Source organism: Carassius auratus, chromosome 19 (assembly GCF_003368295.1).
Source record: "Carassius auratus strain Wakin chromosome 19, ASM336829v1, whole genome shotgun sequence".
Classification (NCBI taxonomy): domain Eukaryota; kingdom Metazoa; phylum Chordata; class Actinopteri; order Cypriniformes; family Cyprinidae; genus Carassius; species Carassius auratus.
Window position 1 is genome coordinate 8,793,790 of NC_039261.1, and position 25,563 is coordinate 8,819,352.

Consider the following 25,563-nt stretch of genomic DNA (forward strand, 5'->3'; position numbering starts at 1 on the left):
CTAATCTTTTTATTTTTGGGTGAACTAACCCTTTAAGTGCATACTTTAGTATTCTATTGTTTTTTATCAGCTTAAATATAAATACTACAGACTAACGCTGACCCTTCCTATTTTTGATATATTTACATCACTGGATTCTGCAAAATATTTGTTAAAATACTCCATACATTTTATTTTTTATTTTTTTTGTGATCATTTTGACACGCTTTTATGACAGAGCATAAAACACTGGAGCAACCTATACATTCATTGCTTGAAAATGATATAATGTAAATATTACATACTACGCTAATTATATCCAGATGATTTAAGCAGTTTATATTTTGTAACTACAGTTTGTGGTTTGGGTTTTATTTCATGTAAATTAATTACCATGGATGTCATTGTGGTCCACTTTGACATAAATTTAATTTCACAACAATCAAATTTGCAATAATATAACCATTTGTAATTAACTATTTATAATTTATGACCGTTGTTAAAAGTAATACTTAAAGGAATAGTTCACCGAAAAATGAAAATTTTGTCATCATTTACTCACCCTCAAGTCATTCCAAATATTTAAGTTTCTTTCATATGTTGAACACAAATTAAGTTATTTTAAAGAATTTTGAAGAAGCAAACAATTGTTGGCCCTCCATTGACTTCCACACTAGGGGAAAGAAATACTATAGAAGTCAACGAACGGCTTATGTTTGGGTTAACTATTAATAATATCAAATAATAAATAGATAAAATATTTCATATATAACCTAGAAATCATCTGTGTTACACATCACTTTCTCACCCCTCTTTATCCTCTAGGTCTCGTCCACTGCTGTCGAAGAAGATGAGGAACTCCCGCTGGTGGCCTGATACACACGCAAGACAAAACACAACAAAATAAAGATGTAGACACAGCTTCCGAGTAAATAAACACAGAACAGGCCATATGTTCTAATACACAAACACAAAAAAGCATGTCTCTGCCGCTAAGATGGGCTATATGTTTATACCTACCACTTACATACAATAACACTAACAAACGGATTTAACCACAGACAAAATCAGGGATGTACGGCATAGCGATGAACAGTAACTTTACAAACTGAACCTAAACAAACTCGCCCGCATTCTTTTTCCTGACTCCCAATAAGCCTTAAAGGTAGTCAAGCCAATTAGAAAGGAAATATGGCCGTAAAAATGACAAACAAACAATAAATGAATAAGCAAATACATTAGCGAACACACACACACCGCTTTTAGTTCGTCTCTCCATAATGACAACACGCCCAGTTTTTCTCCTCCGTTTTGATGTTATTGCATTTCTCCATTTTCTCCCAGACTATTAGAGGCTGTGCCTTTGATCTGAGCCCACTTGATTTGCGTTCCTTTTCTGATGACTCATAAGGAAGACAAAAGCCTGATCAAAGTCAGCGTGGAGTCAAAGCCCTCGTGTGCTTTCACAGTCTGCCTCTGTCCGGCCTCTCTCTAGTTATTTACCCTGTACACTTGCACAAAGAATGCACTCTCCGCTCGCTTTGAAGTCCACTTGCTGGGGTCTAGTGACATTAAAGTTCGATCAGGCCTGACCCAGAATGCCGTGGCCCGATAAGCCCAGCCCCTGGCCGCGAGAATGCCATCTGATACGGCTGGAAGGGTCACACGCGAGTAGCCACTCAATGCTCTGTTGATCCTGTTTGGTGACTTTGGGAATTTTGATGTGTGCGAGGCCCAAACACAAACTACTAAAGCAGAACCGGTAGGAAAAATGTAATTTGTACAGTAGAAGAAATGTTTGCATTGCTGACTGTACTGTGATTGTAAGAAAGACACATTATTTCACTGGCTTTCACATTACTTGCATAACAGCACAAGCTGTAAATCACACAGCAAATTATTAGAGGTGCTGTATGTCATGTTAATAAACCCCTCAATGTCATGTCACTCCACCCCTGGCTTATTAACCACTAACGGGATGCATTTCCCTTTGAAACATCAAAAGAAGGTGACAATCATATCCCAGCTATGCAAAAACAGAAGGGACTGCTCTTGTGGAACAGCCTCATTGAATGCCATTTTAGTCAGTGTGGGTAATTTATTCACAGATCTGTTATGGTTTCTATTAGTACTTATGGAACATGTGTGCAGAACATGCACCTCAACGTCAGGCTTTACTGTAAAGAGACGTCTCTCTCGTTGAGTCTGAACGAAGCAGATGTTGTTCCGCGTAACATCCAACATACAGAAGTCAAATGTACTAAATTTGAGCCAGGTGGTGGCAGTTGATGTAGAGATATGCTTTTTTTAACAGAGCACAACCTTTGGAACACCTTCACACACACGTTTGCTATCTAAATTGGGATATGTCATAGATTTACATATATTTTTTAATTTCTTATTTAATAACAATCCTTTTAAATACAAAAGACAAATGTTAACACTATAAAAAATAAATAAAGACTTTATATAGTATATTTTTAAACAATACAATATATACAGTAGCTCTAGCGTGCCACAGAATTAGAGCATAAAATACTTTCGTTTCTGTGACATCTTCATCCTTCTCTTCATCTTCTGAAAGGACACACAGAAGGTCACGTTCAGTTTCTGTTTTGTGGCAACTTCATTTATTTCATCTACTGTACCTGACATCCAGACTCATTTCACAATCGGACTCTTTACTAATCAGACACGCTCAACTCAGTGCCTTGTTTTGGATCAACACGGCCTGTTGTTCTTTTTCGGTTCAGTGTCGATTTACACAGCTGCATTTTCACAACCGTGAGCTTTAGAGCAACAACACACTCAGTTAAAAAACACTTCTTCAGGTCCCAAAGAACATATGCGCTACACGTGTGCATGCGTTTGTGTGACTTTATGAATCCAGAGGTCTGCTCATGAAGAGAGGCACAGATACCCCACAGGAAGCGGAGCGGGTGAGTGGCATGGCCTCTTTCTGCACTCCATCAACCCTTCCATAAAACCCCCCCAACCGTCTGCCCTGGGGCCCCCCAGGCCCTGAAGACTCACCCCTTAATTAACCTAGTCACCCCAGTCAAAGACCCAGCCTCGCGCGACCCACTTTCAGCCACCTGCTATGCCGGCCGAAGCACTGGGCATGTGTTCCTAGCCTTCTCCATTACCCTGCCCCAAGCCTGCAGATGGCGAGAAGGATGACGCTTAACACCCTCACAGGCACCTGTAGACGGGGCACACACAGTCACGCTAGCATACACACAGAGCTCTGTGGGATTGTTTTCTTGTTGAACCCCAGTGGCAGAGGTTAATTATCCGGGGTCGAGCTGACAGTGGGTGCCCAGTCTACAGAAGGAAGTGATCCCATCATGCCAGACGTGTTGCGGCTGACTCTCTTAACACCAGTGTATTTGTGTTCACACCAGTTAAGGAGGAAACAAGGGCCTGGAGGCATGCTTAACAATGATTTTAACTTTGCAAGAATGCAGTCTCTTACATTGTTGTGAATTATGCAGTCTTATGACAGATTTGCCCCCTTTATTGGGGTTTAATCTTAAACAATAATGTTTTTTTCCTATATTTATGTTTATCCAACAGGGTTTAAAAATAGTCTTCTGGAAGGAAAAATTGCATTTTTTTTTCATTGTGAAAGCCACTTAGCAATAACACAGAGTACCATTCAAAATCTTTTTTTGGGGGGGAAATAAATACTTTTATTCTGCGAGAAAATGACGAATGACAACAGTTACTAATTTGTCAGGAATGTTTCTAAGGCAGATCTTAAAGTAGAGGTGATTTCTGAAACAGACAAAAGTGTACTTCCCTTCTTTTTATTTGCATAAAACTGAATATGATGTCCACCTTGAATAGGCAAACAAAGTACATTTACTCACTCTTAAAACACAAATACTATTTTGGTTTGAAACAAATGTGCATACAATGACAATTGAAAGCTTTGTGTTAATACAGTATGTGCACACTGTGAGTTAATGACTTCATGGCATTTGAGCATAAGCACTGAGACAATTGATTCCCCAGAGGTTGAATGTGGATCACTGATGTGAGTCGAGTCTGGCCCAGACCAAGTGTGGTTTAGCTGCTGAATACGACTGAGCTTCTGAGCCAGAGACCAGCGGGGAATAGAGGAGTCCTTAGACCCAGACAGGCAGCCAGGCTGACCACACCACCATGCACTTCTCTGGCCTTGTTTCTCTTTCTCTCTCATCTGTTTTTGCCCAGAGAGGAAGAAAGAGCCCTGCCATTCATTTTCAATTTGTTCCTTTTTCTCTGGGGCCTGACACAAAATAGCACAGGCAAAGAACGGGACACCTCTTGCATACCAGAAGACCCACATGCTAGACAGACTATGTCAGAAGGTTTTGGATCGGGATGTCCAAGTCTGGAGGAGGATGTGACCTGATATGACCAGGTCTAGAAGAAAGTAATTCGCACGAAGCCGCGTTGACCATACAGACAGGGGATGAAAGGTCAAAAGGTTTGCAAACAATGTTCAAGAGGTTTCTAATATATCTGCAAAACCCTGTGGCTTTTTGGCCAAACCAAGTTTTCGTGATCGCCAAGAAAAAACATCAACAATAAGGACCAAAATTCAGTGAGGGAACTTTAAAGAATATTTGTAAATTAAACTATGCCCTTAAATCCATTTTTAATGTATCTGACTTTCTTATCCCAGTCAGAATGTTTATTTGCGCTTCCCGTGAGGTGACAGCAATCAACATGGCAACAAGGGATCGGTTAGAAGGCTTGAAAGCGAAGAAGGGATGGATAAACGAGACAGCTTTAGCACACTCTACCCTGGTGCTTAATACAGGTTCACTCGGTGGGAAGGAACATTATGAACCATCCACCGGCTTGCCAAGTTGATGAAACTGAGGACCTGCCCTGGAAGGTAATGACACCCCCCACCCCCATTTTACCTGCCTTCGATCTCTTCTCGGTTCCCTCCAGCTGCTCGAGCAATTCAAATCCACTGCTGCTAGTCGTAATGACCAACACAGCAGCAGCACTCTATCAGAATGCCACTTCCATCCTTAAAACCACAAGCCTTTCTCAGGGTGTAAGACTCAAGACACCCAAACTAATTAACTGCTTAATTAGGCAACAGAAATAGCTATTTGTGCAATGGCTGGGTGCAGGGTATGTGAAAGATTAGTTCTGGTTATCACATATTAGAGTAGCGGTGGAAGCATTTGATTTGTTATGGAGGGTGCGAGAGCCAATGCCTCTGAACGTGGTAAGGAGGATCTTAGCACTTCCCGCTCTAAAGACGCTGCACGCGATATACCAGACGCAAATGGTTCACAGATGGATATGGTCATGGAAACATCAGTGCTGAAGGAGAATTACGGTGCACTTGTCAGGCTCACACTTTCATACAGTTTTCATGATGTTAAAGCATCTTTAACTAGTTTACTTGAGATCAGTAATCTTTCTAGACCCAGCAGTTCTAAACTTTTTTGACTTCAATGCCCCTTAAATACTATATTAAGCAAGCTATAACTGTACTATACGAACTATAACTGACCTGAATTTGTTATATTCATTAATTTATGAATAAAATATTAATAATAACATATCATTTTAAGTAATCCTGAGGCCCCCTTGGAAGTTTGCTAAGGCCCCCTAATGAGCCCTGGCCCCCTGGTTGAGAACTTCTGCCCTAGACTTGAAGAGAAATGCTTTTGAGAAAAAAAAAAGTGCCAAAAGTGAGATAAGCTGCCATCGATTAAATGGAAGGAGGATGCGACCCATTCTTTCATCCAGCATTTTATTGGACCAAGCTGCACTGCTCCAGGCCTCTGGATTGGGACATGGAGCTGATTAGACAATCAAAAAAAAATCCCCTCATCTGACAAGTGGGGATTTTTTCAGTCAGTAAGGGGGTGGAGGATGTTTGTTTTCCTCAGGGCCTCTGAAACACAGAGAGAAACTGAACTGAAGGGCCGAGGGTATTTCCATATGGGGCATGAGACACGTCAGGGAGGACACCCCTACCTCCCAACCTTATTGACACACTGACATGCAAGAATATAAGAGTAAGACACACTTTCAGGCCTACATTCATACATGTGTCCTCCTTTTTTAAGAAGAAGTACAAACAGACATACCCAAATTAGGCTTCAGAAGTTGGGTGTCAAGCAGCCTACAGACCACAACAGAGGCAGAGCACTGAGGAGGCGGCAACGGGAACATGAAAGAGGCCTGTAATGTGGAACTGGCACGACAAACTACTGTAAGCATGACACAAACACTGTCTATCTGATGCACTCCTGAACGGCACATCAGCCAGAAACACTTCCTTCAAGTCACGTCCTTACACACTAATGGACCTCAGTCAGGACAGACGGAATATGACACAAATGAGTCCCTTTAATAGGTGTACTATTACCTTGCATAAACCTGCTGAAAAAAGTACTTCACGTGAATTAGCTGGTCTTACAGGGTTTAAGATGGTCTATCTGATCTCTAAGCCTGACAATTTGCACTTGTCAGGTCCAACCCCCCTCTAAACAGCAGGAGACCACCTAAAACTAGCAGACAGGCTTACATTTGTTTTATTTTGCATCTTATTTTCCAAAAACACGTTTTTTGGATTTTTCGACCAATAGAATAAATTGGGAAACAGAAATAAAACTAGTTGGATTCAAGTCGCCTAATCTAAATCAACCTAAGTGGCTTGCTGTCTCTGCATACCATATTAAGCCAGTCAGAAGAAAATATTATAATCTTCACAAAATGACCCACTTCAGCTTTAGTAACTAACTAACTAACTATTCCTAGCAAAAGCCATGGGATCAATTCTTCAGCAGAACACAAAACTGATAAAATGTGATTTGAGGTGCATTAACGAAGGCAAATGTAGAAAATTTAACATGTAAATATTAAAATAGCAAAAGGAAAATAATTAACATGAAACTGTACAAAGCCATGATGATAGATTCCGCACACGCTGCAGTCTGCAAACTGTGACCCATACAGCCAACAAAAGCTCTTCTCTTTCCTTTTCCCGTCTCTCTCACTCAGACACACACAGAGAGTGTCAGTCTGTCTTGTGAAATCAGATGGGAAAAAGCTGTGGAGAGAGTACTTGTACTCCTGGCTACTTGCTCATCAAACACACAGAGCACAGGCCAGAGTGGAGTCAGGTCCTTGAGCTGACACTCTTCACGGCCTCCTGCAGCTGTGTCAAAACCCATGTCTGCGGAGACAGTGTTTGCATTTTATAACTACCAATGGGCGACAAACCAGCAATGCCATTTCCACCCCGGCAGCTACAATTCAGAGAGAGAGAGAAGAAATTGAATTATTTAGAGTCTAAATAAAAATTACTTATGTATAAAATGTAAAAGGTTTCATTTAAAAAAAAAATATGTATACAGTATGTGTGTGTGTGTTTATTAAAAAGTTAAAATATTAAATTATTTATTTACATCTCTCTCTCTGTGTACACTTATACATATATATATATATATATTTTTTTTTTTTTTTGCTTCTATGAACATTGCATAGCATTTTTACAATTCTGAAAATTCTCTACTATAACACACGTTTCCCCCTCACACTATACTATCATTTGTACCTCATTTACACTAAGTTATGTGCACTGCAAGTTGCTAACTGTATTTCATTGGTTCTGTACATGTGCTGTGCAAAAAAAATAACAATAATCATTTTGAATCGAATCTTGTAATAATGACTCAAACATCAGAGAAAAATAGATGAATGACTCAATAGCTTGATGACAAATGGTAAAACTCTAAACTCTAAAATGCACTGAATGCAGCTCATCAAACCATACACATAAATCATAGCAGCCCTTATCTTTCTTCTCCTCTTCTGAAGCCCGTTCTGAGGCTCTTCAAAGTTTGCTGTTGTGACAAATAACGCTTTGACTCTTTACTGGAAAAGCAACTACACATTTGGGCTCGGCCTTTTGTTGGCTATCCTCATCATTCTCATTTGTCATCATTATGACATCATTATGACAGACGGCTGAGATTGATCATGAAGTGCTTTTTAGTGTACCGCTATCTTCTAGCCCAAGGCCACGCAGCACAGACCTGCCTTCCCCTCAGAGACTGCGACAGCACTCTGGGGTCTGGAAATGTTCAGAGTCGGGAGAGATAAAGAAAGTGCACACTTTGAACAGATATCTTCTCTAAAGCGCTGCTAACGTGCACAGGAAATGTTTTAGATTTGAGATTTTCAAGTCTTGTCAGATTGGACTGAATATTTAAAATAATGTTTTGGGGAAGTTACCACCTCCTTACATTTCTTACAGTTTCAGAGATCGTATTACACTATTGTGTTATAATTCCCACTATAACTTCATTTAATTGTGTCTATCTAATGATATGATTATTTATTACCATTAAATAAAATGCCATTTAAAAGCAAGGTTAGGTCCTTTTTGTATCTAATTGCAATCTCCCTTTTTGAGATCACAGATCAAAAGAGAGTACATTTAACATTATCTCAATGCAAAAATAATGTGTTTATAATTATATAGTTCATTGTACAAAATAGCCAGACATATATACAATATATAGAGAAAGAAATATTACTCATTGTATAAAAAGACATTTCAAACCACTAATTCAAGCAATAAGAAAGAAACTAAATACTGTTTTAGACTGACACAGTCAAGGTTCAAGATTAAACTAGCTAGTCTGGCTGTAGTTAACTGCATTTGGTTCAGTATTTAAAGGAAAATATTGTACATACTACTATACATATTTTAGATTGTACTTAGACTTATTCTACTTTCTATATTTTATTGGATAAAATCACTCTAAGGAATTAAAAAAAAAAACATTATTTCTACTGAAATTATTTACATTTTACTTGTTTTTTGGGAGTTTTTTGATAGTAAAACAACATTAAAATACATACAGTACTGTTGTACATCAGTTATTTCACTGTGTTAGGATGTGTTAGGATGCAAAACGAGAAGCAGTAATTTGCTATTAACTAGGAAATTCCTTCTGATTACTAGAACAGAACATAACATGATACTTAGCTTATTGTTAAAAAAAAAACAAAAAAACATTTTTAACCATAAACCACTAATTCAAACAATAAGAAAGAAAGTGCAGGTTTGCATTAACCATCCGACCAAACTAAACAAACTAGTTTGGTTATAGCTGATTGCCTGAAATTCTTTAACAAAACATTTATTTTATTCAGTAATAAGCTGCATTTTGGCTTGTAAACCCTACAAGCCAAAGTCACTGTGAAACAATGCTGCATATAAAATTGCTCTATTACCTCTCAAAAACGTTTAGTTTGTATAAAAATCCTATAAGTGAAGTGAAGTGAATTCCTTACAGCATCTCAGACTCAGACTGACCTTAATCACAAACTCTAATGAAAATGATTAGTTCCTCCTTTCACTGAGCGTCTACTGTTCCAGATCCTATATTTCTGACCTACCAAGACTCTGGTCTGGTAATGAACCCACATTATGCAACGGGTCTCTGGCCCGCAAATGTGGTGCCAGTGAAGCTGGCCTGCTCCCAGAACCACATCTTTAAGGGAGTCATCATGCCACGCCATGCACAGACTGGCCACAGAGCATGATTAAACCTCATGACTTCAAACTTTCCAAACCCTAGCCTGTCAAAATGAGCAACTCAACCCAGGCAATGAGCTAAACTCACTTTTCAGCAAGTCACAAAAACAAAGATGCCATATTGGCTAAAATTCTGTGATTTCAAGAGTTATTTAAGTGCTCAGCGAAATTAGTCTCAAAGAAGTCATGTTTTTATTCAGAATAGAAAAATAAATAAAAATGTATCACTAGAACTTGATGATAAAATAAACCAATTGCTATCATTCAGCAGTAAAACACACTATTCCATGAGTTTACAATACATGAGAAATTGCACGGAATTAAATGATTTAATAAGTTATATCATGGAATTTTTTAAAGGACACGATTCATGGCTTTGCACTGCAGCTGAAGTCTGAAGGTTTCTGCAGTTTCTATGATGTTGGTGTGCTAAGAGTGCCCCCTAAAGTCCCGTGTAGAGCTCAACCAAAACAACTCCTTCAGTCAGCACACAAATGATTGCTGCTTTTCATTTATAACTTAAAACGATAAATATTATATTGTTTTCTAATAAATACTCTTAGTATTTTATATATATTTAAACTTGCTATAGCTAAAATCCTTATAATGTCTTGAAAATTGAAAATTGTTTCAGTATATCCGTAGTATAAAATAATAAGTGTAGTATATATATATATATATATAGAGAGAGAGAGAGAGAGAGAGAGAGAGAGAGAGAGACGCCCACAAACACATATATGAGTAGTACACATACACACACACACACACACACACACACACACACACACACACACATATATACATACACATGCAGAACTTAAATATTTAATAGAAACCCTCTGTAGCAGCAATCCTACGACCACCCAGACCTCTACACAACCTCACCTGATTTTACCATGATCTTAGAAGTTCCTGGGGAATATGGGACTTTCAACTTTTGTGTGCTACATGGAACATTTTTAACCGTTCAGAGGAATGAAACCGTATCCCATCTGATGTTCAACGCACATCAGATGGCAAATATTATTATAGTGGCTCCTTGGACAGGGGCCGATTTTTTGGCTGAGGTGGTTTCATGTATCTTATTATGTGGCGGTAAGAGAGGAAAATTGTAATCATCTGGGTCCAGATTGGCATGGTCCACCTACTGTGAAAGACATTGTATTGTCTGATATCAGATTCGTATTTTTGATTTTTTTTTTTTTTTGACTGGCATCCGGCCTCGATCCAAGCCATTGGGGATTCAGGCCTTTTTGGTCTTGAAACCAGAGTAAGATGATGGCAATGAATTCAAAGACTGAGCATTTCAGCACAGAGCAAAGGGAGAAAAGACAGACATTCCCTCTAATGCCACCAATTAATTTTGACATTGCAGATCAAGAGAGAGTAAATGTAACAGTATCTTAAATGCGACATGACTCTCGCTGGGACAGAGATGGAGGGAATAACAACCACTGTTGTATGAGATTTAATTTTGGCTAACCTTTAGTTTTGTGAAGACTGACACCCTCGGCTTTTCTCATGTATAAAAGAGCTAAAACAACACGGCATCATGAAGCGTTTCCATATGTGACCCATACGCCCTGCTCAACCCAGACTGAGGGCGAGCTGGAGCCGAATGGCAAAGCTATGGGCAAAAGCCTTGACCACAATCATCACGAGACCCTCGGAAAACTGCTGTTTATGAGACGCCAACTGTAACACACTCAACAAGGCAAAACTGTTTGTGAAGGTGATATTAAATGCATGTGCCAGAAACAAAATATTTTAAATGGTTTAAGAAGGCCCCCTTCAAGCAGCATTCACAGCAAATATAACTTGTGCCGCTCTTGAGAATTACCAAAACAAAACATTATAATGTCAATTAGCCTGACGGTTAATAATCATAGCTGTGTCACCAAACATTATGATTATTTAAACGCTTGAGATATTCAGCGCTCAAACACTGACCCAAAAACTCAATTAATTAATTGAGTCAATATGTTTGGCTGGGATCAATTGACATTCACTGTTGTTTTCAACCGCTTGGTTACGGTGGTCTCTGCAAAGTCTCTGTAATGTCTTTCAGATTAGCAGTTTGTTAGAACTGCAATTAGGAACCATTACAGGACCACCACAAATTTACCAAAAAAGTGACTGTAAAAAAAGAGAATCACCACTTCCCACTGGAGACCCCCAGAGCTAATGGCCCTGAAAAATTCCAGCAAAAGAAGCCTAATGCGCACTCACACACACAAATGTGCGTGCACACGTTAAATAAAGAAAAGAGGGAGATTGTGAGAAGCAAAATACCACATCATTTCCATGACCTTCTGAACTCTTCAACTTCCTTGAGATGATTTCCAGGACAGGGGTGACCAAATGCAGTAAAGAAATGTACAAAATTCAGTATTGTAACGGTTGCAATAAAGTTCTATGGATTTGAACCAGCCTTGGGTCTCACTATCTTGCACAAGGGTCTTTGCGCAGCTGAAATACTTGGACTTTTTGAACTGCAGTGTTGAAACTGTTCTTATCGGCTGATGGTAAGAACCGGTAGAGCCTGCTAAAGCTGTTTAAGTATTATGGCTTACCCGAAGAACCAAGCTCTGCTGATCTGGACCACACTTCATTGATAGGTTCACTTGCTCACTCAGAATTATTATTATTTTTTTATTCATAAGACCTGATCTAAAAGCATTAAAAATGCACTGAATAAAAAAGCACTAAAAATTCTTAAATGTTTTTTCCAAGTAATTATTTTTTAATACAATTATTATTTTTATTATTATTATTATTATTATCATTATACCATTATTTATTACATATAAACCTATTGATTATGTATCTTTAATTCCGTATTGTCATGTAATATAGAGAAACTTTACTTTGCACCACACATTACAAAAAAAAAATCACTCGTAGTTCAATAGGGGAGCCTTGTGAGACTGTTTTCATTTTTTAAGAAAAAAATAACTAAATAAATAAATGAGAAAAGACCAGTTAAAAAGAAATGATTCATAACAGTCATTGGTGCGCAAAATGGACGTCATGGCTCATAGTGTTTTTGTTGTTGTAGGAAACACTGGTGAACACACTAACAAGATGGTGTCTTTTTATTTTATTTTATTGGAAATTTGGAGCCCTTAGGATTAAGAATAAGCGAACAATGACAGAATTTTCATTTTTAGGTGAACTAACCCTTTGGATGAACAACTGTTTTCTACTCAAAACAAAGCGACACAAAATCTAATGTGTTCTTTTACAAACTGTTTTTACAGATTAACATTTAACCACTACCGCTCGACTCAAGTATACCACATTTTCAGGGGTCACTTTCTCTAAAAATGCACAGTCTAGAACATTATGCCAACAATGGAAGGGCCAGAGGAAAGTATATAACTGGGAAGCCGATTCCCAGACCCACTAAAGCACTGTCCAGTGAATGAGCCATGCCTTTGCAATGTTATCCACTCCCAGCAGTCTTTAGGAATTACAAGCCTGTTCTTTCATACAAATTATGTCGCCAAGAGCCCACTGGAGCCTTGAATATGGCGCTCAGTGATTGGCGGGTAATTTGATTGAGTGAAGAACAATGTACACTTAGCAGAGATAGATCTCCGACCAACCAACAGACAAGAACCTGGACACATATCACACTACCCATATTCATTAGAGCAAAGCTAGGACGGAAGCCAACAGTTCATTAAATTAAATAATCCTAAACAGAGTCACACACATTTAGATTGATGTGAGACAAACTACGACTGGAGGGAACAGGCTTCTCAGCAGGGTTGAAAGTTCAGATGGGTCACGACCCCTGACTGACCAGTATCACTGAGTCATGACAACATGCTACAAGCATCCAGAGCTGTTGCTTCACAATAATGTCATTTTAAGGTCTTTTGCCTCTGATGGTGAGATCTGGAAGGCTTTTATACCACAAAAGAACCACTGGCTAAGAGGTTTGGCCTTCATTTCTGCCAACTTCTCCCAGACCACCAGCGGAAATCTTTCTGAAAGCATATCTATCATGGGATCTGATACTGCTGGAAACAGGAGGGCTGAATCTGCACGTGACTAAACCTGCATCGAGGGCTAAATTGGGGTCAAGTAAACATCACAACCAGCTGATGAACAGAATGCACATTGCCAAGTACTTTTTGGATCCATTAAGGAACTCTTCGACTGAGTGTGTTAAGCCAAAGGCATCAGATATTAGCCAAAGCACAACCATGCACTTTAGTGAAAACAAGACCTTCTGACCTTGTGTACAATGGAATCTGCATGATTAGTCTCTTAAATTTGCCTGAGTAGCGATAGATGTAGCATAGAATCTTGAATATTTCTCATGTCTTCTCAAATTTGGGGTCAAAAATGATCAGTTTATCTCATGTGTGAGATAAACGGATCAAAAGTGACAATACAAACATTTATAAAAAGTATTTTGCTAAAAGCGTTTTTACAAAAGATTCGCTTTCATATAAATGCTGTTCTTTTGACTATTATATTAATCAAAAAATCCTGAAAAAAAATAAAATAAAATAAAAATAACTATTACGGTTTACACAAAAATATTAAGCAGCACAACTGTCAACATAGTAATAATATAATAATAAGGTACTGCATGTATGTATAATACAATAATGATAAATGTTTTGAATATTAGAATGATTTCTGATAGATCAAGTGACATTGAAGACTGGAGAAATTGCTGCTGAAAATCCAGCTTTCCCATAACGGGAACAAATTACATGTTAAAATATAAAAAAAGTAATAAAATTGACAACACAATAGAATAGAAAACAGAAAAATTCTAAATATAGAAAACACATACTTATATTTTAATAATATTTCACTAATATTACTGTATTTATCATCAAATAAATGCAGCCCTGGTGAGCACAAGATATTTATATCATAAAAAAGACTACTGACCCTAAACTATGCACATTAAAATATTTGGTTAATTTGGTCGCTTTATTTTAAGGTACACTTCTCGCTATTATCAAACCAGTAACCATGACTTTTGCCTCAGTCATTTTAACTTTAATTTGCTGGATTATGGAAATAGAATATGATCATGCAGAATATGTGCTTTATAAGTGCTTGTAAACAGCCAATATGTTAATAATAGCCATGCTAATAAGCAACTAGTTAATAGTCAGAAATGATCCTTATACTAAAGTGTTACCTATAACTTTAAAGTTTACTTTCTGAAGTATGGACAAATGAGATGAACTACCACTTTCTACAAAAGGAATAGGGAAATAATTCTGTAAAAACTTCACAATAGGGTCTCATTTGTTTATTAACAATTCTATTATTTACAGATATAGAACTTTAAAATGTATTGACGGTTTCCGTAGGACTTTTAAGCTCCAATTTAAGACTTTTTAAGACCCTTTTGAAGACCTGCACAAATAAAATGAATATAATATGAGCAGTGTAAGACAAAAACACTTCACATTTTAGCCTTTAATACATTTTTTAAGAAAATGGATTGGTCAAAAAGTATTAATTGTTATATTAATTTAAATGATTGTTTTAATAAAATTATCACATTAATTAAATAACATAAATATATTTTACTGTTTAGATTTTTATAATGCATTATTCTCTTATTGATCCACTAGTTCACATTTACAGCTCTGTGTTTGCAGTGTAAAAACATGGGTTCATTTTTGCAATGGTCTGAACAAAAACCACAGGAAAATGCACATTCGTTCTCTGCCAGCAGGTGGCGCTTTCAGAAACAGCAGAAAACAAACAGTTTTCCGGTATAATGGCTAAACACAGCAGTGCAGCACCAGACTTTGAAACTGCAGCCGCTGCAGTGCTCATGTTCATTTAATGAAATTACAACCTTTTGAAGTTTTTTTTGATTAACATTAAGATTAATAAATCCTGTTTAAGTATTGTTAACTGTTAGTTTATGTAAACTAATGCTAATAAAAGAAACCATACTGTAAAGTGTTACCATTTTATGAAACATTTAACCATGCACATTTTATTTTTTATTTTATACTCAGGTTAATTTGACCTTCATCAAACTACATGTTGGCTGTAGCTAGTACAAGAGTCTCTGCAGGCACTGCTGGCCTTCGCAGTCTCAGGGGGGCAGACACCTGGGCGGTTCTTGCATCCCCCAACTGAGAGAAAAAGAGAGAGAGAGAGGGTCACAGAGGAAAAAAGAAAAAAAAGGAAAAAAGGCATCTGTTTAGTTTCACCAATCAATGGACGAAACCTCGGCACCGGCCTGAACAAACACAGAAGGCAAGCTGTAGCAGGTGGTGGAAAGGCCTATTAAAACTTCCTCTCTTTCTCATGTGAGAGGTCTCGCAGGGGCAGGGTCTCCCCTGGACAGACAACCTGTACCTACAGACAGCTGTGGGCCCAAGCTGCATCTGCAGGCTGAGAGGAAAAAAACAAATAAACTGTACAGAGTGCGATTGCTAAGGGCAACGGCCAATCAAAGGCTTGTCAGCGGTTGCACTTGCTGAATAAATGACCTGCCTTGACAGGAAATTCCACCAGCAATTTTAATTCTGATCAGGCTTCAAGGAAGAGGAAAGAATAAAAACACATCAGTTATAATGACAGGAAGTCTCCAATCACATGGCGAGCAGCTGTTGCCAGCGTAGGGATCAAGGAGCCATGAGACGATGGAGGGATTCTGGTGTGAAATGCAGATGGAAAGAAGAAGATGAGATGGAGGGGAACAAGAGCGGGGAGGTAAAGAATGCATTTCACAAAACACTCGTTTTTAGTGCACCGCTTGCAGGTTTAAAACCCAAATCAGAGGGAACCAAAGAGCAAAAGCTGTGCTTCGCATCACAACTACCAGCGATGTTATGCAAATATACCAAAAGCTGCTTGTTAGGGGGTCCCATCCATATGGAGATGTTTAGGGTGCTTTTCAAACCATCTGCATTTTATACCAGGCCTGGCTCCCGAGTCTGGGGGATGCACTCAAATTAGCCCAGCTCTATGTGAGCTTTGTTTTAACAAGGCTATAAATTTAAAAATGTAATTGAAATATGACACTTTAAATATGATTGGTTTCAGATATATGATTGAACGCCAATGGAGTACATTAGAGTACACTTGTGGAAGAGGGTGGCTCGGCGCTGACTGCTGTGTCGAGTTAACGAATGGAGAAGCCAAGACGTCTTTGTGGTAGGAACCACACTTAAACTAATAAGGAGAAATATCTTGACATTATTCTTTTACAAACAAGCCGAAGTGGCTTTGATTAAGCACTTTCACATTTCATAAATCAATCAGCTCGAGGAGTTTTATTAATACTGTATCGTGTTACATGAAGTACAGATTTACCATTTAACCAGTTAAAGGAGTTGCACTCTTTTGAATTTCAACAAAAAGAAAGGCCGATGATGCTATTTCACTATATCTTTTTGTTTTTTGAACTTCCAAGCTTAAACATGAGTTTCCGGGATGTTTTGAATATTGTTGTTTTGAATAACATTACCATGGTATTTACAGTAAACATTTTTTTTTTTTACAACATACAGTAATCTTTTATTTAGATTATATTTATTTAAATGCATAACTTTCTGAATTTATATTTGTAGCTTTATAATTTCTACTAGTTACTACTGCAAATGAAATGTCTAATAAATTATTTGTTGTATGTTTTTCTTTTCACTTTTTCTTTTTTGTGTGTGGCTAAAGTAAATGTAAAATAAAAATTTTAATGCATTGATATATTTAAATATGTGTCTAAAATATGATACACGTATATATATATATACACACGCACACACACACACACACACACACACACAGTATATATAGTTATTATTATTATTTATATTGTCAAAATGCTTGCAGGGCTAGTAAAAAAATAAAATAAGCAGAACAAAAATTCATGACTTCACACAATTCACATAAAAATTAACATTCTTTCAAAAAAAAATGTTGTTGTTTTTTTTTTGGCCCACACAAGTAAAATAAATGGTAACCGAAACTCTTTGGTTACCAACATTGTTCAAATATTATCAAAATCTTCTTTTGTGTTCGTGAAAAAAGAGAGCCAGGTCTGGAACAGCTTCAGTGTGAATAAACGATGACAGAACTTATTTGTGTGAACTATTCCAGGATATTACTATTTAAATGTAGATGGATTAAGAAATTGGTCTTCAAAGGATTCATCTACAACATTCAATCTTTTGAAAGGTCATGCACACCTGAATTGATAATGAACCCAATAATCTCAACAGAATGGCAGATGTAAACTGGTAGCCCTCCACAGAAATACAGGCACAACTCCAAGTGATGTTCTGATGATAGAAGCCATCTTGAATTACCCGTCTGCATCCACTTAAAGCCTGCCTCAATGCCGTTACTGTTCTGCCATTTCAAGCAGAGCCACTGATGGGCAGGCATCTCTTTTCAAAAAGCCGTCCCCCCAGCTCCCCTCTCAGGAAATGGAGGCAGCGGCTGGACAAATGAATCTTAATCTGCACAGGTTTGGAGCTCTTCAACGGAACCAGACGGTCAGAATGACAGCCCACCTGACAGCGATGAAAATCAAAGCTCTTCACCTACTGTAGCAGCCCGTTTCAATTTCAGAGCTTGCCCTAAACTGTTTTACCATGAAATCCCAAATTGCCTATTTTGATTGAATACAGATAAGACTACATAAATAAGTTATTGTAGATCTTAACAGTGGTTGACAAGGTGAATACATGCACATGTGTAATTAAATGTCTGTTTTTGCGCTATATAAATATCACTTCACACAACAGGCAACTACTAGCCTAGAGTATAAAACACCAGGAAAATATATTTTAATTCAATTTGTTTTTAATTGAATTAAGCATAGCTTATGACCTCACATCGTAGTTGGCCGGAAACCCAAATTGATTAATAGCATTATTTTTCTCTCTACAGTTCATGTGGTTATAGTTCAGAGTTGGCGAATAACTAACTGGAAGCAATGCTACTTACTACATTTTTCATCAGCGTGACAATAGCTCTGCTCTTTCCAAAATAACAGTTTTTCCAATAACAATCTAGTTCCAAATGAGCAGTGATGTAGCATGACGAAGTGTTTTTTTTTTTTTTTAAGTAAGTCACATTATATTGTACATGAAGCTTTACAGATGAACAAACTTGAATCACACAGGCACTCCTAAACTGATTCCTTTCAGTGAATCGATTCACTGGAAGATTCATATAAATTTATTTATTCAAAAATGATTCACAGATTCATCTGAGTCATCTTTTAATGGGATTTTCTTTAATGCTGCTGTTTATCATTTGGTGGACTCAGTAATACAAATGTTTCTATTTTTAATGGTTTCATTTAGTGCAAATTATTAAACAGATCTTGTTTGCAATACTGGAATAAATCAACACTTTCTCTACCAGTAATTTACATATAGACTCTGCTTCCTTAATAAATAGTTTCAATGTAGTGATTTTTGTTTGTAGTTGCCAGTGTAGCTACTTTATCACAAGCTTAATTTTAGCTCATGGGATATTATCACAAGTTTAGCTTACAAGGTATATGAAAATTCGGTCATTAATTACTCACCCTCATCCCATTTCAAACCTATAAGACCTTTGTTCATCGTCAGAACACAAATTAAGATATGCAGCGATGCAACTGACACACTGAAGGCCCAGAAAAGAAGTAAGGACATAATTAAAATAGTCCATGTGACATCAGTGGTTCAACCGTAATGTTATGAAGCTACAAGAATTTACATTTTTGGGTGAACTATCCCTTTAAATGTAGTTTAACCACTCTATATTATATTACATACATATTCTGTACATAATACTGAATATTACTGTAAGCATCTACCTTCAGATAAATGAGCTGCTAGCTGTGTCTGAGTCTCTTTACAGTAGGACACCACTTCCCTGTGCAGGAAATCCCAATCTGTGCGTTTGACATCTAGGGAAAGAAAAATAACAGCTTATGAGTGTCCTGCAACCTAGCACACGTGCACACATGCATGCGCATTAAAATACATCCAGCAATAGCAAATTGACAGCATCATGGTGTAAATACGACGTTACATCTAATATGTTAAAGGGCTCATTATTCAGGCCCATGAACATATTGTAAGTTTGGATGACCCTCAGTTGACTGCTAGAACTAATGTTTAAAGCGTTCTCAGTACATGGCATGGTGCATCAATCACTGTCACATACAGCCCTGGGCACACAGCTGGAGAGTGACCAGCTGAAAACACTTGAACCTGACAAACTTAAAAGGAAAGGGGAATGAGATAGAGGGAGCGAGCCAGAAAGAGAAATGAAAAGAACAAAGGGAAAGTTGCATACACATTGATACACTACAGTACAAAGGAAGTGAAATACCACACACAAACTCACAAATATATAAATGTTGATTACCGGTGAAAAAAAAAAAAAAAAGAAGAAGTAAATTAGAAGGAAACCTAGAATACAATCAGCCTAGAAACAAGACAAAATCAGCAATATTATAATAATAATTCCTAATTTATTTTTCTACAATTATTTATTTATTTATTTATTTTTATAAATCTTCTTGTTTATAACTGATAACTTCTAGGCATTTAGTCATACATAAAAAATGTTATGCTCACAATATACAGTAGGAAACATTTATATGGATCTTTTGAACTTTCTATTCATATTAAATTGTAATATTTGTTTACTATATTAGTGTTTTTATTATAAATATTGTAATAATACTTTATAATATTAGTGTTTTTAGTGTAAGTATTTAAATATTTCACAATATTAGCTTTTTATCCATCCATCTATCGTTTCATCTACTAGTCTTGACAACATTTGCTGAAAAATTTTGCATTCTATTTACTCAATTCAAATTCAAGAATTTAAGAATGAATTCACAGATCCCAGTACTGAAAGTAGCCAAGGTGTCCAAAGAAATGCATGTACATATCTGCTAAAAAAAAATTGTATAATGTGTATGCATTTAAAAGTTCGGCAGATCTGAGTAAAATGAAAGAAAGAAAGAAGGAAAGAAAGAGAGGAGGAGATACCCGAGCTCAGAGTCAGCCTGAAGCTGAAGAACAGAGGGGTCAGTGTCCCACTGCAAGGTCCTGGAGGGGGCAGCAGGCAGTGTCACGCAGGGGACAGGAGGGAGAGAACATGCAAGATTAACCTCAGCAGAAACAACACCATCATACACACAAACATAAAGATCATAGCACACACATCATCAAACCACGTACCTTATGGAAACCAGGAGAACAGTGAGAAAGGACCAATCAAATCTTTACACATGGGGATGCAGTTTGAAACAATGCTAAGGTTGCTCATGTTTACACATCTTTTTTAAAGGATGGCATATATGTACTGTATGTTACTGTAGAAGATGTATTATAATGAAATTATGTGAGAATCACATGGGTAATATGACAAGTCACCATATCTGCCTTAGGTTATAATATTAAATTGTGGGATGGATATACAGTATGAAAAATGTGAACAGAGTTATGAAAATAAATAAACTGACTAAACCCTTACAAAAAGTTACATAGTATTACCATGGTTTCTGGATGTGGTACTGCACATTGCTAAAACCCAGGCTAACATTGCTTTGCATATTATTAGCAATGTCGGTATCATTGCCAAACACATCTTGTAACCTTGCCCATCATTTATAAGGTCATGACGCTATAGATTGTCCTTCATAGACTTTTCAGTCCATAACTCTAAGAATAAAATGCTCTTCGCTCAAATTAATTAAAAAGTACATTTTGTTAAGGACACACAAAACCAGTCATCTTTGATGAGCTCAACTATTAAGCTGATTAGAAAGATAAACAGACATGTAAACAGTATGTCACATAGAGTGAGATAATGTACATTAAGACAGACATACAGTAAGTATGTCTTTAGCATTTCATACATGACGTGTTTTGATTAATGGCCAGAATACAACACATAGATATTCTGTGACTATATATATCTGTAGGCAAAGCTCTGCTGTGATGTGCATATTTTATCCTATAGAAACAAGTCAAAATGGTGTTGACTTTGTAAACTTTTTTCCTCAACCTTCAGTACAAGTCACAAACATGCCTATTATTATTTCTTTCACCAGACTTACACAGCCAGAGCGGTAGCTTGTCAAACTGACACTCTGTTTTACCAGTGATGACATTTAAAAAAAACGTATTGTCATTCACGTCGTCGCAAATGGCTCCAATTTAACCATGCAAGAGGAATTGTTGAAGTCAAGGCTCAAGGTAACAGCAGGCATCAGGCAGTCACACCGGAGGGAGCAACCTAAACTGCTCTGCTTTCTTCCTCTGCCCATGAGATGTGCGCGGCTTTAATAGCAGAGCATGCATGTTCCCTTTAAAGGGGATGCTTGGGATTCTGGATTAGGGTTTTGTGCGGTTACATACCTTTCATTGTTTGTGTCTGTTTTGTGCTTACCAATGCCACTGACCCCTAGCCTGGGAGAGGACGAGAGTTATAAATGAAGACACTTAGAGCGGGACACTGTTACAACTGACCTTGGGGTAAAACAGCTCATAGAATCCTATGTGACTGTCATGCTACCATGAGGCAACTGTAGTGCATAGCTAAAGATGAAGTCATTAATATGTCCTGGAAATATCACTTCAGTCCAGTGGCTGTGAGCCTAGCCCCCTGCAGGGAGCGTTGACAGGGGCAAACGCGCACATCATGTGTCAAACGTGCTGCACGACTGCATTATGCAGACTTAATTACAGGCCAAAGCAGCAGTCGCATCAGCCTTCCCCTTTCCACATGACTGCAGCTATCTGTCTATATTTCAGAGAAAGAAAAATGAGCCTGTTAACAACCCTCACTGCTACAGTCACTGATACACTCATTTTGGATATTTTTGATGCGTTATGTTAAAACTCGATCATCTCATCTTAGAAATAGGCTATTTCTCTTGAGAGCTCCTGGATTTCATCCAAAATATTTGAATTTGTGTTTTGGGAATGAACAAAAGTCTTACGGGTTTGGAGAAATTAATGTCAGAATTTTTGGATGAACTATCCCTTAACAGAAACACTTTTAGTCTTTGAAAAACAAAAATTAGAACACAGTATTTCATTTCTGAACTGACATTAAAATTTTATTTAATGTTTCCAAATACTCAGAATTATTAAAAAATAATGATGTACTTTTTAAAATAAAAAAAGTATTCTACAACATTATAAAATTGTGTATGTATATCTATATCTATATCTATATATATCTATATCTATATCTATATCTATATATATAGATAGATAGATAGATAGATAGATAGATAGATAGATAGATAGATAGATAGATAGATAGATAGATAGATAGATAGATAGATAGATAGATATATTGTTAAAATACCTGCCAGCAGCTGCTCTATCAACTGAGTCTTGGCTGTCTAGCTGGGTGTGCTCATTGATTTTGATGGGGACATTGGTGGGACTATGAAAAGAAAAGTCAGATATAATATGTTGTTCAATTTTTTAATACATTTTAAACAGCTACTTCATAAACAAAGTTATATTTATACTGTACTAATTTATATCATGCAAAATTAGATTCCATTGAAAAAGCAGTTATAAAAGTTATATGGACTATGGAGCCCATCGTTGTAATGTACATAGCTCTCCGCTAGATGGCAATAGTAGCAAAGAAAGGGATTACATAACTGTCACAAAAACTGCACAGTGGTGAGATAGTAAGTTTCTTAATTTGCTCATGTTTGTATTAATTACTGTTTTGTTAAATTCTAGCAATATGTGTGACTTGCAGGGCAGTTGAAAAGATCTATAATGTTGGATAAACCTTAGAAATTACATTAGCAATTACAACGCAACAATGTACTGTACAGTATAGCAAAAATAATAAAATGCAGAATCAAAAAAAAAAAAAAAAAAAAAAAAAAACCTGGAAAAGCCCGTCTAAATAGAGGTTGGATTAAGTCCCATTCAGAGACATGAAGAGAACCCAGAATATTGCCTGATCTTGGCAAAGGAAAAAATGCAATGTTCAGAAGTGTTATGGAGGCAGGCATTGTTGAGTGCAGATGGATATTTCAGTGCGGTCCAGTGGTCTGTCTACTGTACCTAATGGAGGTTTGGGTGAGATTCCAATGCTCTGGAGGAGGGCCTCGTTCTCCCTGCGCTCGTCAGTCCAAATCTGAATCCTCAGGAGCAGTTTCTACTTTCTGTTATCAAAAGGTTGGTTCCTTTTACATTCTGAAGTCCGATTCCTTGTACTAAAACTTTTGCACCCATACAAGTCAGGGAATGAGCACCCACTGCTTGCTGGACTAAAACTAGCTCTAGCAGCAAGCTAGTTTTTCACAACGGCCTACCAGCCATCAGACTGTGCTACCAGCTTCAAAAAGAAAACAAGTCAAATTCGTAATTGATTTGGGGAATTCATGACAACAGAATGTCAGGAGGCCAGTTTAATGCCTCATCTGCAGGATGCTCCTTTTCACAGTCTTAAATCTGCGTCATTACACTCAGACTTTTGCACCCATTCAAGCTAGGGATGATCACGTCCTGCGGGCTGGACTAAACCTAGCAGCAGCAGCCAAATATATATTCACAAATGGTCTCCCATCAAGTGAACTGGCTAGGCTCTGCCTGCTTAGCTTTAAAGAGCAACCAAACTCTGCCTACTGCATGCCACAGCTGCATTCGTAGTCTCTGTCTTAATATGCCATCTTAAGGGTTTGGCATATGACTGTATCTATATGATCTAAGAATAATGCTTCTCAAAACTGTAAATCCTAGTGTTTATTATATGATAAAAAAACAATAAATGTGATGAAATCGAGTGGTCATAAAAACAAAACAATATCAGACTGTGGGGAAAGCTTTATTAATGCTTACTGAAAAATAAATCAATAAATAAAAAACACAAATCAATAAATAAAAACATATATTATGATTGCAAATTATCATGCAAACATCACATTTATGATGTGGACAGGTTCATAAGGTCCGGAGATAGCTGTTCATGAGGAATTTGCTACATTAAGTGGACTGTCAATATCATAATTCCGTTTTTTTTTTCATGACAAACTCCAATTTGATTACAGAGAGTTATAACATAAACCATTATTTAAAATGATTTCGAAATTTATCAAAGCTGTTGGCCAAATATAACATTAGTGGCCTACATTTTTTCAGTGGTGGCAAGATTCTCACAGACCTTGCTACCTAGAGATAAATAAAAGCTCCCAGCTCTCCCTTTCCAAAATGCTGTTATAATGTAGAAATACGGTAAATTAATCCACTACAGCAGTGCCACTTAGCGGAATTTATTAATTTATTTGTTTGTTTGTTATTTTTTGCATTGACGTACACATGTAAACATTAGGATCGTTTGAATTGTTATCCACTAGATGGAGCAATATAGTCCAAAAGAGCAAGGCAGTTTAGCCTTTTGTCATTCAGAATACTGCAGAAAATATGTAGAAACCACAAGCCTAAAGATTGTTTTCTGGTTTAAACTGGGCTGCAGGTCTTTTAGCCTGACCAGCCAAAATGTGCCTAAATGAACAGTAAATGATTATTGTAAAATACATAAATAAATATAATTATTCCACTCATTTTAAAATAGAAATCACTAGATTAACAGGGGTGATGAAAAACAGTTTGTGAGTGTAATATGATTTTTTGTAAAGCCTCTGTTTTTGTAATCTTTGTATCACATATTTTAAACTTTATATGATTGTATACTCTATACACATGGATATTTTTTCCCATTAGTATTGATAACCCTGAAACTAAATAGGCCTACATGAATAATACATTTGCATTTAATAATTTTTCATCCTTAAAAAAAAAGAAAAAAAAAAGGTTTTCTCAGTATATTGTCGCATTAAAGGAACTGAGGTTATGACAAGTGATTTGTCTCCTCAGTCATTTGAGGATGTGGAACACGCTGTACAATACACCACTAAAGACGACTTCAGCCCCACTCCCAAAGACCTTTGCTCTACATCAGCTGTGCGCATGCGTCAATAGCAGCGCGATATAGATCCATAGAACGTAGATAGC

At 37.1% G+C, this 25,563-nt stretch overlaps 1 long non-coding RNA gene across 1 annotated transcript; it reads right to left on the reverse strand.

Moving 5' to 3' along the window:
* LOC113119364 (uncharacterized) lies at positions 1–23,024 on the reverse strand. The gene is made up of 3 exons (XR_003294449.1): positions 22,889–23,024; positions 19,365–19,457; positions 1–851 (listed from the first exon to the last, which is right to left on the reverse strand). It is a non-coding gene; the product is annotated as an uncharacterized LOC113119364 (long non-coding RNA).
* Positions 23,025–25,563: the final 2,539 nt, after the last annotated feature.